This window comes from Hydra vulgaris, chromosome 13 (genome assembly GCF_038396675.1).
Source record: "Hydra vulgaris chromosome 13, alternate assembly HydraT2T_AEP".
NCBI lineage: Eukaryota > Metazoa > Cnidaria > Hydrozoa > Anthoathecata > Hydridae > Hydra > Hydra vulgaris.
The window spans coordinates 58,674,669-58,686,795 of NC_088932.1; the positions used below are offsets into that span (position 1 = coordinate 58,674,669).

The window sequence follows — 12,127 nt, forward strand, 5'->3', positions numbered from 1 at the left end:
TAGGTAATATATAGGTTACTATAGGTAATGTATAGGTTACTATACGTAATGTATAGGTTCATAATAACTTTCTATAGTTAATATAGGTTCATCAATATAACTTGAAAATAATTTTTAAAATTTTTTAGAATAATAAAAATACTTAAAACATTTTTAAATAAGTTTATTTTGATGCAAAGTTTTTTATATTTTAAAGAAAATAAATTTATAAAAAGGAAATACGGCATAATTTACTTTTTTAAAAACGCCACGGTTAAAATTTTGCGGATAAAAGCTTTAACTTGAAAGGCTAGTATTTTTGAAATCCGAAACCATAACCAAGTAGCTTATTCAAAACTTTCACAGATTTTTTTAGCCAATTAAATCTCAGATAAAATAAAGTTTTGTTGATAAACTGAGGGGTTTTTTTTATTATTTAAACTTCTTTGATATACTTTGTTCATATTCGTTACGCTTTAATGTCTTTCTTCATTTCTCTTTGTAACAATTTGAAAAATTAATGCAAGAAGTAAGTTTTTTTATAAGATATTCTGATTTGATAGTAAAAAAGTAATTTAAATAATAATTTAATTTAAGTAATTCATATTTTCAGCTTATTCTCGTTAATTTATATTTTTTAAAATGAAACCAAAATTTAAAAATTAAAAACTATATTAAATTGATAATCATTAATTCAACCACTTGCATATTTCAAAGGGATGGATGGATTTATCTTCTTTCGTAAATATTTTGATAACGATCTCCTTTAACTTAGAGTTATTGGATATTGCTTTTGTACTGTCTTGAGCATAAGGTTTATTGTTTCATTTGATTAAGTATGAGAATGAAATGTATTCTCCTAACTAAGTTCATATTTTTAGTGATGTTAAAAAATATTAAAAACTGTTTCATTAAGAATTTGTTTAGCATTTAATTCTTCACCAATGTATTAATTTTATTTCTTGAACAATGTTGTTATTTAATATTATTAAAATAAAATTATTGCGCTTAAAATAAACTCAATTTAATATTAATATATATTTTGTAACATGTAGTGCAATATTTAATGGTAATAATTTTGAGGTGTCAAAAAAAGAAGAAAAAATCCTGGCAATAAAAATTTTACTAGACAAGTTATATAAATAAAAATTAGATTTAATGTGTACTAAAGCTTCAAAATAAATATATATATATAAATAAATAGCAAAGATTTTTATAGCATAATACTTTTAGAATATAACTTGATATTTTTTGACTTGGATTGATTATTTTTTATAAACCATGCCTATTCCTCTGGGTGTAGGTTCAAAAAGTTTAGAACTGCCCTCAATAAGCATAGGAAATTCCCAGCAAAATTTTTTCAAAATTTGGGAAAATCTTAGCAAAGTATTTTAGAATTAGGGAAAATCCCAGCAAAACTTTTGTGCATAAGAAAGTCCAATCAGTTTTTTAACATTTAATTATACATAGTTTACGGAAATACGTAGTTTAACAATAAGATAACAATAAGATAATTCTTATCTTGTCGTTACTATTATTATTTATCGTAATAATACTATAATATTATAATATTATTTATCGTAATAATACTATAATATTATTACGATAAATAATAATAGTAACGACAAGATAAGAATTATCTTATTGTTATCTTATTGTTAAACTACGTATTTCCGTAAACTATGTATAATTAAATGTTAAAAAACTGATTGGACTTTCTTATGCACAAAAGTTTTGCTGGGATTTTCCCTAATTCTAAAATACTTTGCTAAGATTTTCCCAAATTTTGAAAAAATTTTGCTGGGAATTTCCTATGCTTATCTAGGGCAGTTCTAAACTTTTTAACCTACAATATAACCTACAATACGATAAGATAATATTATCTTATCATAAACTATTGCATTATTTTATCGCAATCTACCTAAATTAGGTAATATTTGAAGTTAATGTTGTTGAGGTTTTTAAAATAAGTTTATTATGTTCTTCTAAATTTGAAGTAAAACTAATTTTGTTTTCAAATTTTGATATGGTTACAGAGAAAATAGGCAAAAATTATATTTCGTATGTAAAAATAATACAACTTAATTATATAAAAAGAGAGCTCTAAGCCCTGGCAATCTTCAACCTACCGTTCGTAAAAAACTTTCAAAAGTATTTTTGCAATTTTATTTTTTGTAGCTTGATATAAACATTTAAATTTCTGCAATTTCTCTGTTAAAATTTTATATTTTTTTTACTCTCTAAAAAAATGTAAAATTGGCTCCTCTTCTTAAAGACTTCATTTAATGTCTACATAAACACTTAAAACACTTTTGACACATTTGTTCTCAACAAATTTCTGATTAAACTAGCACATGACACCAATAGATAAGTATTAAAATTGTACCTAGAAAAATAATCAAATACAGTTCAAAGTTTAACGATATATATCTATAAATATATCTATATATATATATATATATATATATATATATATATATATATATATATATATATATATATATATATATATATATATATATATATATATATGTATATATATATATATATTTATATATATATATATTTATATATATATATATATTTATATATATATATATTTATATATATATATATATTTATATATATATATATATATATATATAGATATTTAAACAATCTTAAAATGTATTCTACAAAATAGAGTGTTCAATGTTTTTAAACAAACAGAGCAATTATATATTAGTAAATAATCACTTAACGAATATTTTTCTTATTAAACCCTGTGTATTACTTATCAGAAATGAATGATCAAATTAATAAAACTTTAATTTATACCAAAAATTGAAATACAGGAAGTCGCAAATGTCTTAACAACTGTAAACTTTCACACATTTGTGGAATTTGCTGACACAATCATAAAACTAATTCTTTGGAAATGATTACCTATGCTTTTTTAGAAAAATATTTTTAAAAGGGGGACTTAATGTAATTATTATTTGGGCCCATTTATTTTTATAGTTTTTTAGGAGAAACTTATTTTCGTGCCTGCATTTAGAAATTAATTCCAATTTTTTGTTTAATAAACATTCTTGGTTTGCATGTGTAATTATTTCAAATTTTCCTTGAAGACAGTATACATTTTTTGGAATTATTGTTATGTGCAGGCGCTGTTTTAAGGAGGGACCAATTCAGAATAAAATCATCAATATTTTTGTCTTTTAATTCCCAAATATATGTTGACAGCATGCTTATCGACCAATTTTAAAAACACTTTGCCTATGTTTTTACTAACATAGGAAAAGTGTTTTTAAAATATATATATAAAGATAATAGTAACAGATATATGCAATAAAGGGGTTTTAAAATAAAATTTGATTTTTGTTATTATATTACTTACATAATTAACTCCATGATCTTTGTTTGGTTTTTATAAATTTACTGCATCAACTAGTTTTTTTTTTCAGTAGGCTTGTTATTGCCCAATATAGTGTTGTTAGAGTTTACAAATGTTTCAAAAATAGCTTTTTATAGTTTGTTTTTTTTTGAAGCCAAATTTAAGACTGCTTTTTTTTTTAATTTATTTACCGTTCGTTGCAACTACAACAAAAAAAATAAATATTGTTGTTCAAAACTTGGTGGAAACAAGAAGAAAAGAAGTTGTCTTATTACCAGGCCCCTTTATTTATTATTTTTTATGTAATAAAACTTTTATCACATAATAAATGATAAATAAAGATAAAATATTCACACAAACATTAGCAAAATAAATCAGCGATTAAAATAATTGTTGAAATTTTTTTAAAATATAACTATTAAAACTTTAATTAGTAAAAAAGTAACTGCTGAATATATATAATGAAAACACAAAATTAGATCACTTAAAAAAATGAAAAAATAAGATCTTATTTGATAGTGCTCATGCATTTTTCGAGGGATAACTTACAAAATCTCTAAGACAGAAAATAAGATGTTTTACTGGAAAAATTCCCTAAACATTTGATAAATAACAATTCATCTAATATATTGCGAGTTAGAGCCCTAATAAAGTTTTAACAAAAAAGTTTACTTAACTTTGGTCTTTACTTAACGATCAGTTGATGAAAAATAATGTATATTGAAAAAAATATGTTTTTTTACACTAACAAAACCTACAAAATCTTTTCATACTGTTATAATATTAAAGTTGTGTAAACATAAATATAAAAAAAGCTCTTTCTTGACAAATATTTGCCTTAAAAAACATTGTTTTTGGTATATAAAACGATATTTATTTACGTATTGTTAACAATTATTTTGGTATTTATTTACGCATTGTTTATCTTAAATTTAGCAATTTCTATATAAAAAAAGAAAAATGTAAATTTGGCACAAAAAACGCAGTTTGGTCCCACTGTGCTTAATAAGTTTTTGCTTTTAATTCCATAATTTTTTAGTTTTTTTTTTGAATTATTTCATGGAATACTGTGTCGAAAGCTTCGGGTAAATCGGTAAAAAAACCTATGGTTTAACAATTTCTATTATATATGTGTAACTATTTCTATTATTGAGTTGTCAGTAGAATGGCTTTTTTTTCTAAAACAAACTCAGTAATTTTATATCATAATGCTTTTAGTTAAAAAATTTCAAAGTCTGTTATACATTCAGTCATACATACCTTCAACAAGTTTTAAAAAATAAAATAGGTCTTTAGTTTGAAATATTAATCTTGTCACCAGATTCGAAAACTAGTGTTAATTTAATAATTTTAAATTTATGCAGAAAACCTAACTTAATTTGAAGGATTAAAAATATGAAATAATTAAGGTTCGATAATAATAAAACCGGATTTAATTGCATTAAAACTAATTTTTCTTATATAAGAAAAATTCTAAATTCAAAAAAAAAAATTCAAAAAAAAAAATTCAAAAAAAACTTTTTCAAAAAAAAATTTGTCAAAAAGTTTGTCAAAAAATTTGTCAAAAAATTTGTCAAAAAATTTGTCAAAAAATTTGTCAAAAAATTTGTCAAAAAATTTGTCAAAAAATTTGTCAAAAAATTTGTCAAAAAATTTGTCAAAAAATTTGTCAAAAAATTTGTCAAAAAATTTGTCAAAAAATTTGTCAAAAAATTTGTCAAAAAAAAATCATTCAAAAATTCAAAAAAAAAAATATCAGTTATATAACTGATTTTTTTTTTTTTTTGAGACAATTAAAGCATTTCAACGTTCAGTTCGGCACTAAGTTACGTTCATACATCATTATACGAGTCGTTGTAAAATATGATTCAAAACATTTTTAACCCTGCTGCTAAGTTTAGAACAACATCAAGTATGGATCTGTATGTAAGGATCTGTATGTATGGGATCTACCTGTCACGAAATTTATTGATATTGGAATCTACAAAAATTGTTGAAACAACCGTAATACATATAAGAATTTTTTATTTTAAAAATGGGCTAATTTGGCGTATTTGCATTCGTATTGTGCTTTATAAATAAGTTCTTAAATATTTATATTTGTATTGAACTTGATTTAAATGTATATGTAGATCCATAAACTAGGTTAATAAGTGTTTTATCGGGATAAATATAAAAGAGGCTCGTTTTTTTTTCATTTTTTACACTAAAATAAATTAATAGAAGAATTGTTATTAAGGGGTACTTAATAGAAGAATTGTTGTTATGGGGTACTTAATAGAAGAATTTTTATTAAGGGGTACTTAACAGATGAATTGTTACTAAGGGGTACTTAATAGAAGAATTGCTATTAAGGGGTACTTTATAGAAGAATTTCATTCTTCTAAATATTAGCTTATTTTAACATACTCGTCTTTCTTGAAAATATTACCAATTTTTTCTTAACCTAAATTACAAATATTTGTATTAGTATTTGCATTTGGAAAATGTAATATTGAGCAAGCAGTACAGTTCCTTCCAGAAAGTATGAAAAAAATTTAAATTTGTCTTTACGTGGTACCTTATCCACACGAGTCCCAAAATGCAGCCAATCATGCTAAACCTATGAATGAATTGCATGATCGTTGGAAACTACCAATGTCTGCAGTATTATTACTACTACGGATGTAGAAAATTTTTAACCATTTTTTGACTTGCCCATTTGGTTATCGAAGACGGTTTTCTCAACAATAAACACATTTTTTCACTAATCGCCACCTATAGAAAAATTGTGGAACATTTTAAGCATTCAAAAAGTTCTTAAAAACTTTTGCTAAAATTTCAGGAGATTTTAGGACTGCCCAAATACAGCATCATTCATGATGAGCCAACTGGATGAAATAGCATCGCTCAAATGCTAAACCGTTTAATTAAAATGGTTGTGCGTTAAAAGCTGTTAATGAAATTTATATTATTATTTATTATTTTTATTTATCATGCGGTCATTTTTGATTAACTTATATCAAATTAATAAAAAATGACCGCATCAGAAGTTATTGCAATAAATGCACTTAACGTCAATTTATCGCATCAAGGACTATAGAGATTTCAAAAGATCACTGTATAAATCTTTGCATTGACGTTGTGGAGACTGCGAGAAAGTATCCATATATGCATTTGCAAAAATATTAAATCCCATATTAAAAAACAACACCTTTAGGAGCAAGAAAGGACTGAATAAGCTGTAATTTTATTTATTGGCGAGTTTAATATCTTGAAGATCTTGAAATTGCAGTTGCCGAAAATCAAGAATGCAACACATCTGCTCCAGGTGCTGTCTAGTTATCATATAACTGATGAACAAAATTTTGTAGTAAGTATTATCAGGGCTTCTGTATTTTTATTCTACTTTAAATACGCCTATGAACTGAATATCTTTTATAAACTTAGATTTGCACTCCACATTGCACAATTTTCTACTTGCAAGTTACAAAAACGTGCTTGAATACGCGAGGAGATCCAAGTTTACAATTATAAAATTACGAGCAGAGACAAATTAAGAGGTCTCTTTCAACATTATCTTTGGAGCGGTTATTAAGTATTGCAGAGCTTATTTACGACCGGAAAAGAAGCCTTTTAAGTTTCAAAGCAAGTGCAAATGCTAAGCGCATCTAAATACTAAAAATATAACATTTTTCTATCTGATCTTTTCTACTATTACGGAGGCTATATAATTTGTTACTTATTAATAATAAGTTGTATACAACATACATTTTTTGTCACCTGTCCCAAAAGAACCGTTGCAGATTTTTTCACCATTAAGATTTGTATAAGTATGAAAATAACAACGCGTTTTTAATTACCACTAATTAATTATCATTTTAATTGCATTAATACAGTTAGCGTAATTAAAATATTTTGAATCGTCAAAGAATCGGGATTGCAAAAGAATTGGATTTGCAACAAAGAATCGGAATCGGATTCATAATTGGTAATATTTGGAATCTCGAATTTTCTCCCTAATTGATTCTTTTTTATTATTATTGAACTTTCTATTTATAAAAAGTTTTGTTTTCCCAATTATTTATTTAATGACAGTCTGTGTTTCTTGAGTAGGCTGGGTGAAAAAAAAAAGCAATTGCTTTTACTCAGCGTTTTTGGAGCTCATCTTTACGTTAGTAAAAATTTGAGCAAAATCGCTCAAATTTCACGTAAAGCTGAGCAATATTCTCCAAAGCGCTGAGTAGAAGCGAATGCTTTTTTTTTAATCATCCAGCCTAGTGCTTCCTTTTTGTTTTTTTCCAGCATATTTGCATAATATTTTAATTTTGACCGCTTTTTAGATTTTTCAAATAAATTTTCGTAGTTTTTTTTAACTATTTTTTATACTTTCTTATTAGTTTTATGTATAAAATTTTAAGTAGGTTTTATATATTAAATAAGCGTAATCATTTTTTACCTCGTGCGGTTGTTATATAATTTTAATCAACAAAATCATTTGATAAAGTTTGAAATTGGCAATGGAGTTTTGATTGAATTGCCTTAAAGGCACTAGGTCTAGTCAGTGTTATTCATTTGAAGGGCGTTGCACTACAAGGCGTTAAGATGCAAGTAATTAGAAATATCAGAAGTGATCAGTTAAGTCGGTTTTGATTACGGCCGTTTTAATATATATACATATATATATATATATATATATATATATATATATATATATATATAATATATATATATATATATATATATATATATATATATATATATATATATATATATATATATATATATATATATTTATATATATATATATATATATATATATATATATATATATATATATATATATATATATATATATATATATATATATATATTAGACCAGTTCAAAAAAAATATTTTTTAATGATTAAGTGGCTAGATGTTTAAATGTTGTTAATTGATGAAAAAAAGTAAACCATTAAAGTTTCAAAGCATTATTCCAATATTTTGTAACAGCTCAATTAAGTTTACTTTTCAATGGGGTCCTAAAGTTTAAAAAAAAAAGTTCCTTAAAAGTAGGTCAACCTGGTACTCAAAAGAAGCAAAATAATATATAAATTTCAAAAATAATAATTGTTTTATAAAAAATAAATTAAAAAATTTTTATTTTTATTAAAAACTTGTAAAAATGTACTTTTATTTATTTCTAGTTAAACCATAGTTTTTGTGCATTTAAATCTAAAATAATAATTGTAGTATAAAATTATCTTTTTTTTTTTAAAATTTTTAAATTTTTAAAATTTTTAAACTTCGCTACTTTAAAAACACAACATGACATGCTTTTGAAAAAACCTTTTTTTTCAAAATAATAGGGACCTGTTAAAAAGTAAAGTTAATTGAGCTGTCCCTAAAACACATTATTTAAGTTTGCAATTTTGATCTAATTTTCCTGACCACAAACCACATCAAATCAAAGGGTAGCCCAAATAAAGTTCAAAAATTTTATATAAACAATTTTGAAATGGTCTAATATATATATATATATATATATATATATATATATATATATATATATATATATGTATATATATATATATATATATATATATATATATATATATATATATATTAGGGTGGCTCTTAAAACAACATTTTTGAAAAAAACCTGTTCCTACCCCTTTACTTTGTTATATATAATACTAAAACACTAGGTTTAAAATTTTTTTGAACAAAAAATTATTTTAGGGGTAGCTCAAGACCCTTAAAAATTTGACTGGTCCCTAAAATTTTGAAAATAAAAGTTCTTCTAAAGTATGTCAACCTGGTACTCAAAAGAAGCGAAATTATATAAAAACTTCAAAAACAGTAATCACTTTACAAAAAAAGCATGTTTAAAAAAACTATTTTTTTAAAGCTTGAAAATAATGACTTTTTTTATTTTCAGCTTAAAAACAATAGTTTTTATGCATTTATTTTAGAAAAAAGTTATTTTTTTGTAAATTGATTATTATTTTTAAAGTTTTTATATAATTTTGCTTCTTTTGAGTACCAGGTTGACATACTTTAGAAAAACTTTTATTTTCAAAATTTTAGGGACCAGTCAAATTTTTAAGGGTCTTTGTAAAGTGATTACTGTTTTTGAAGTTTTTATATAATTTCGCTTCTTTTGAGTACCAGGTTTACATACTTTAGAAGAACTTTTATTTTCAAAATTTTAGGGACCAGTCAAATTTTTAAGGGTCTTGAGCTACCCCTAAAATAATTTTTTGTTCAAAAAAATTTTAAACCTAGCGTTTTAGTATTATATAGAACAAAGTAAAGGGGTAGGAACAGGTTTTTTTCAAAAATGTTGTTTTAAGAGTCACCCATATATATATATATATATATATATATATATATATATATATATATATATATATATATATATATATATATATATATATATATATATATATATATATATATATATATATATATATATATATATATATATATATATATATATATATATATATATATATATATATATATATATATATATATTATAGGTTATAAATATATATTATGTACTTTTAAAGGTAAAAAATTGCATAAATATAATTCTCGTTCCGCCCGGAATTTTTTTAACAAAATCTGGCAGTTTCGGTTCCAGCCGGAATTTAAAATTTCCAATTCGGTTTAACCCTACTTCAAACACTTTCGCTTCACTAATGCTTCAACACTTTCGCTTCACTATTGCTTTAACCACTTTTGCTTCACTAAAGGTGGAATGCAAGAAGCGAACTTGAGTCAAGTTCGACTTGAACTTTACATTGTAACCAATAGCGCTTCTTTTGAGTACCAGGTTTACATACTTTAGAAAAACTTTTATTTTCAAAATTTTAGGGACCAGTCAAATTTTTAAGGGTCTTTGTAAAGTGATTACTGTTTTTGAAGTTTTTATATAATTTCGCTTCTTTTGAGTACCAGGTTTACATACTTTAGAAGAACTTTTATTTTCAAAATTTTAGGGACCAGTCAAATTTTTAAGGGTCTTGAGCTACCCCTAAAATAATTTTTTGTTCAAAAAAATTTTAAACCTAGCGTTTTAGTATTATATAGAACAAAGTAAAGGGGTAGGAACAGGTTTTTTTCAAAAATGTTGTTTTAAGAGTCACCCATATATATATATATATATATATATATATATATATATATATATATATATATATATATATATATATATATATATATATATATATATATATAATATATATATATATATATATATATATATATATATATATATATATATATATATATATATATATATATATATATATATATATATATATATATATATATATTATAGGTTATAAATATATATTATGTACTTTTAAAGGTAAAAAATTGCATAAATATAATTCTCGTTCCGCCCGGAATTTTTTTAACAAAATCTGGCAGTTTCGGTTCCAGCTGGAATTTAAAATTTCCAATTCGGTTTAACCCTACTTCAAACACTTTCGCTTCACTAATGCTTCAACACTTTCGCTTCACTATTGCTTTAACCACTTTTGCTTCACTAAAGGTGGAATGCAAGAAGCGAACTTGAGTCAAGTTCGACTTGAACTTTACATTGTAACCAATAGCGGCTGTAACCAATAATAGAGTTCCATGCAAAAAAAAACAAAAACGGATCCGTTCATTTCAGAGTTGAGTATGGTTGTGTAAATGCATGATTAAATTAAATGGAACTTAAAGAATCATTTGCAGCTTTACAATTATTTATCACAACGTTTTTGGAAAAACCATCGCTGCTTATCATTTTTTTGCATAATTTTCTCCCTTCGTGATGCGCCACGTTTTTTCCCAACTGGCACAATAACGTTTAAATAATCTTGGAATATAAAGTTGACAAATAAGGTAGATAAATGGTTAACTTCTCGGTTAAAATGGTTACGCAAATCGACGTTAAAACATGACGTTAGACTGATGTTGAAACAAAATGTAAAATAAAAGACAATTTTCAATTGATTTAATCAACTAATATAAGAAGGAATAAAAAGTAGAAAACACAACTGTTGCTTTCAATTTCCACTCACTCACAATATTTCTCACAAAAAATAACACAAACATTATTTTAAAAGATGTTGTGGCAGAATCACTGCACGTTTTGTTTATTAAGGTTTTTCAATTATTGTCAAGGTTTAAATGTTCACAATACAACGAATAAAATAGTGGAATGTATATATCTTTATACATTTTTACAAATCTTGGACTTAATGATCTACCATGAGAAAGAATGACTAATATATTTGTCATTCTGCCTCCTTCTTCAAGAATTATGGAAATATGAAAACGTTACACCACTTTTTAAAAAAGGAGACAAGAAGGATCCGCTTAATTACAACCAATCTCGACAAGAAAGGTATATATGGCCCACATGTGGCCATAGTGTAAACAAGTGGAACAAAAGTGCGAAACTCTATTCCAGTTGATGATTGACATATATGCTGATGATCAGTGTGGCTCACATGTGGAACGCATAATGCATTTACATAATTGTTCCATTTAGTGTGGTATAATCCTTAAATAAATACGTGCTAAATTTGATGTGGCTATCATACGGACCACACATAAAAAACACAATCTTGCCTCATTTTGAATTTTAAATTTTACCCAATTGTAAACTACGATTCCATTGAAATGTATTGTAGTAAACTCTAGAATATTACATGATATCATGTAGGTCACAGTTTTTATAATTTTCAATTCATAGTTGTAAGTATGTTTGAGCGGCTTTGTAATGAATATATTTGAGAACTGTTATTCAAA

The 12,127-nt window shown here is 24.3% G+C and overlaps 1 protein-coding gene across 6 annotated transcripts in view; it reads left to right on the forward strand.

Moving 5' to 3' along the window:
* The first annotated feature begins 368 nt into the window (after window positions 1-368).
* LOC101237122 (zinc finger BED domain-containing protein 4-like) overlaps window positions 369-12,127 on the forward strand; it is a 73,583-nt gene continuing 61,824 nt past the window's right edge. For 4 of the 6 annotated variants that reach the window (XR_010642881.1, XM_065815043.1, XM_065815045.1 and 1 more), the window contains exon 1: window positions 369-508. The gene's annotated coding sequence lies outside the window, so the exon portion shown is untranslated. Of the gene's footprint in view, window positions 509-7,225; window positions 7,326-12,127 lie in introns of those variants that run through there. The other 2 variants (XM_065815044.1, XM_065815047.1) reach the window with 1 other exon arrangement.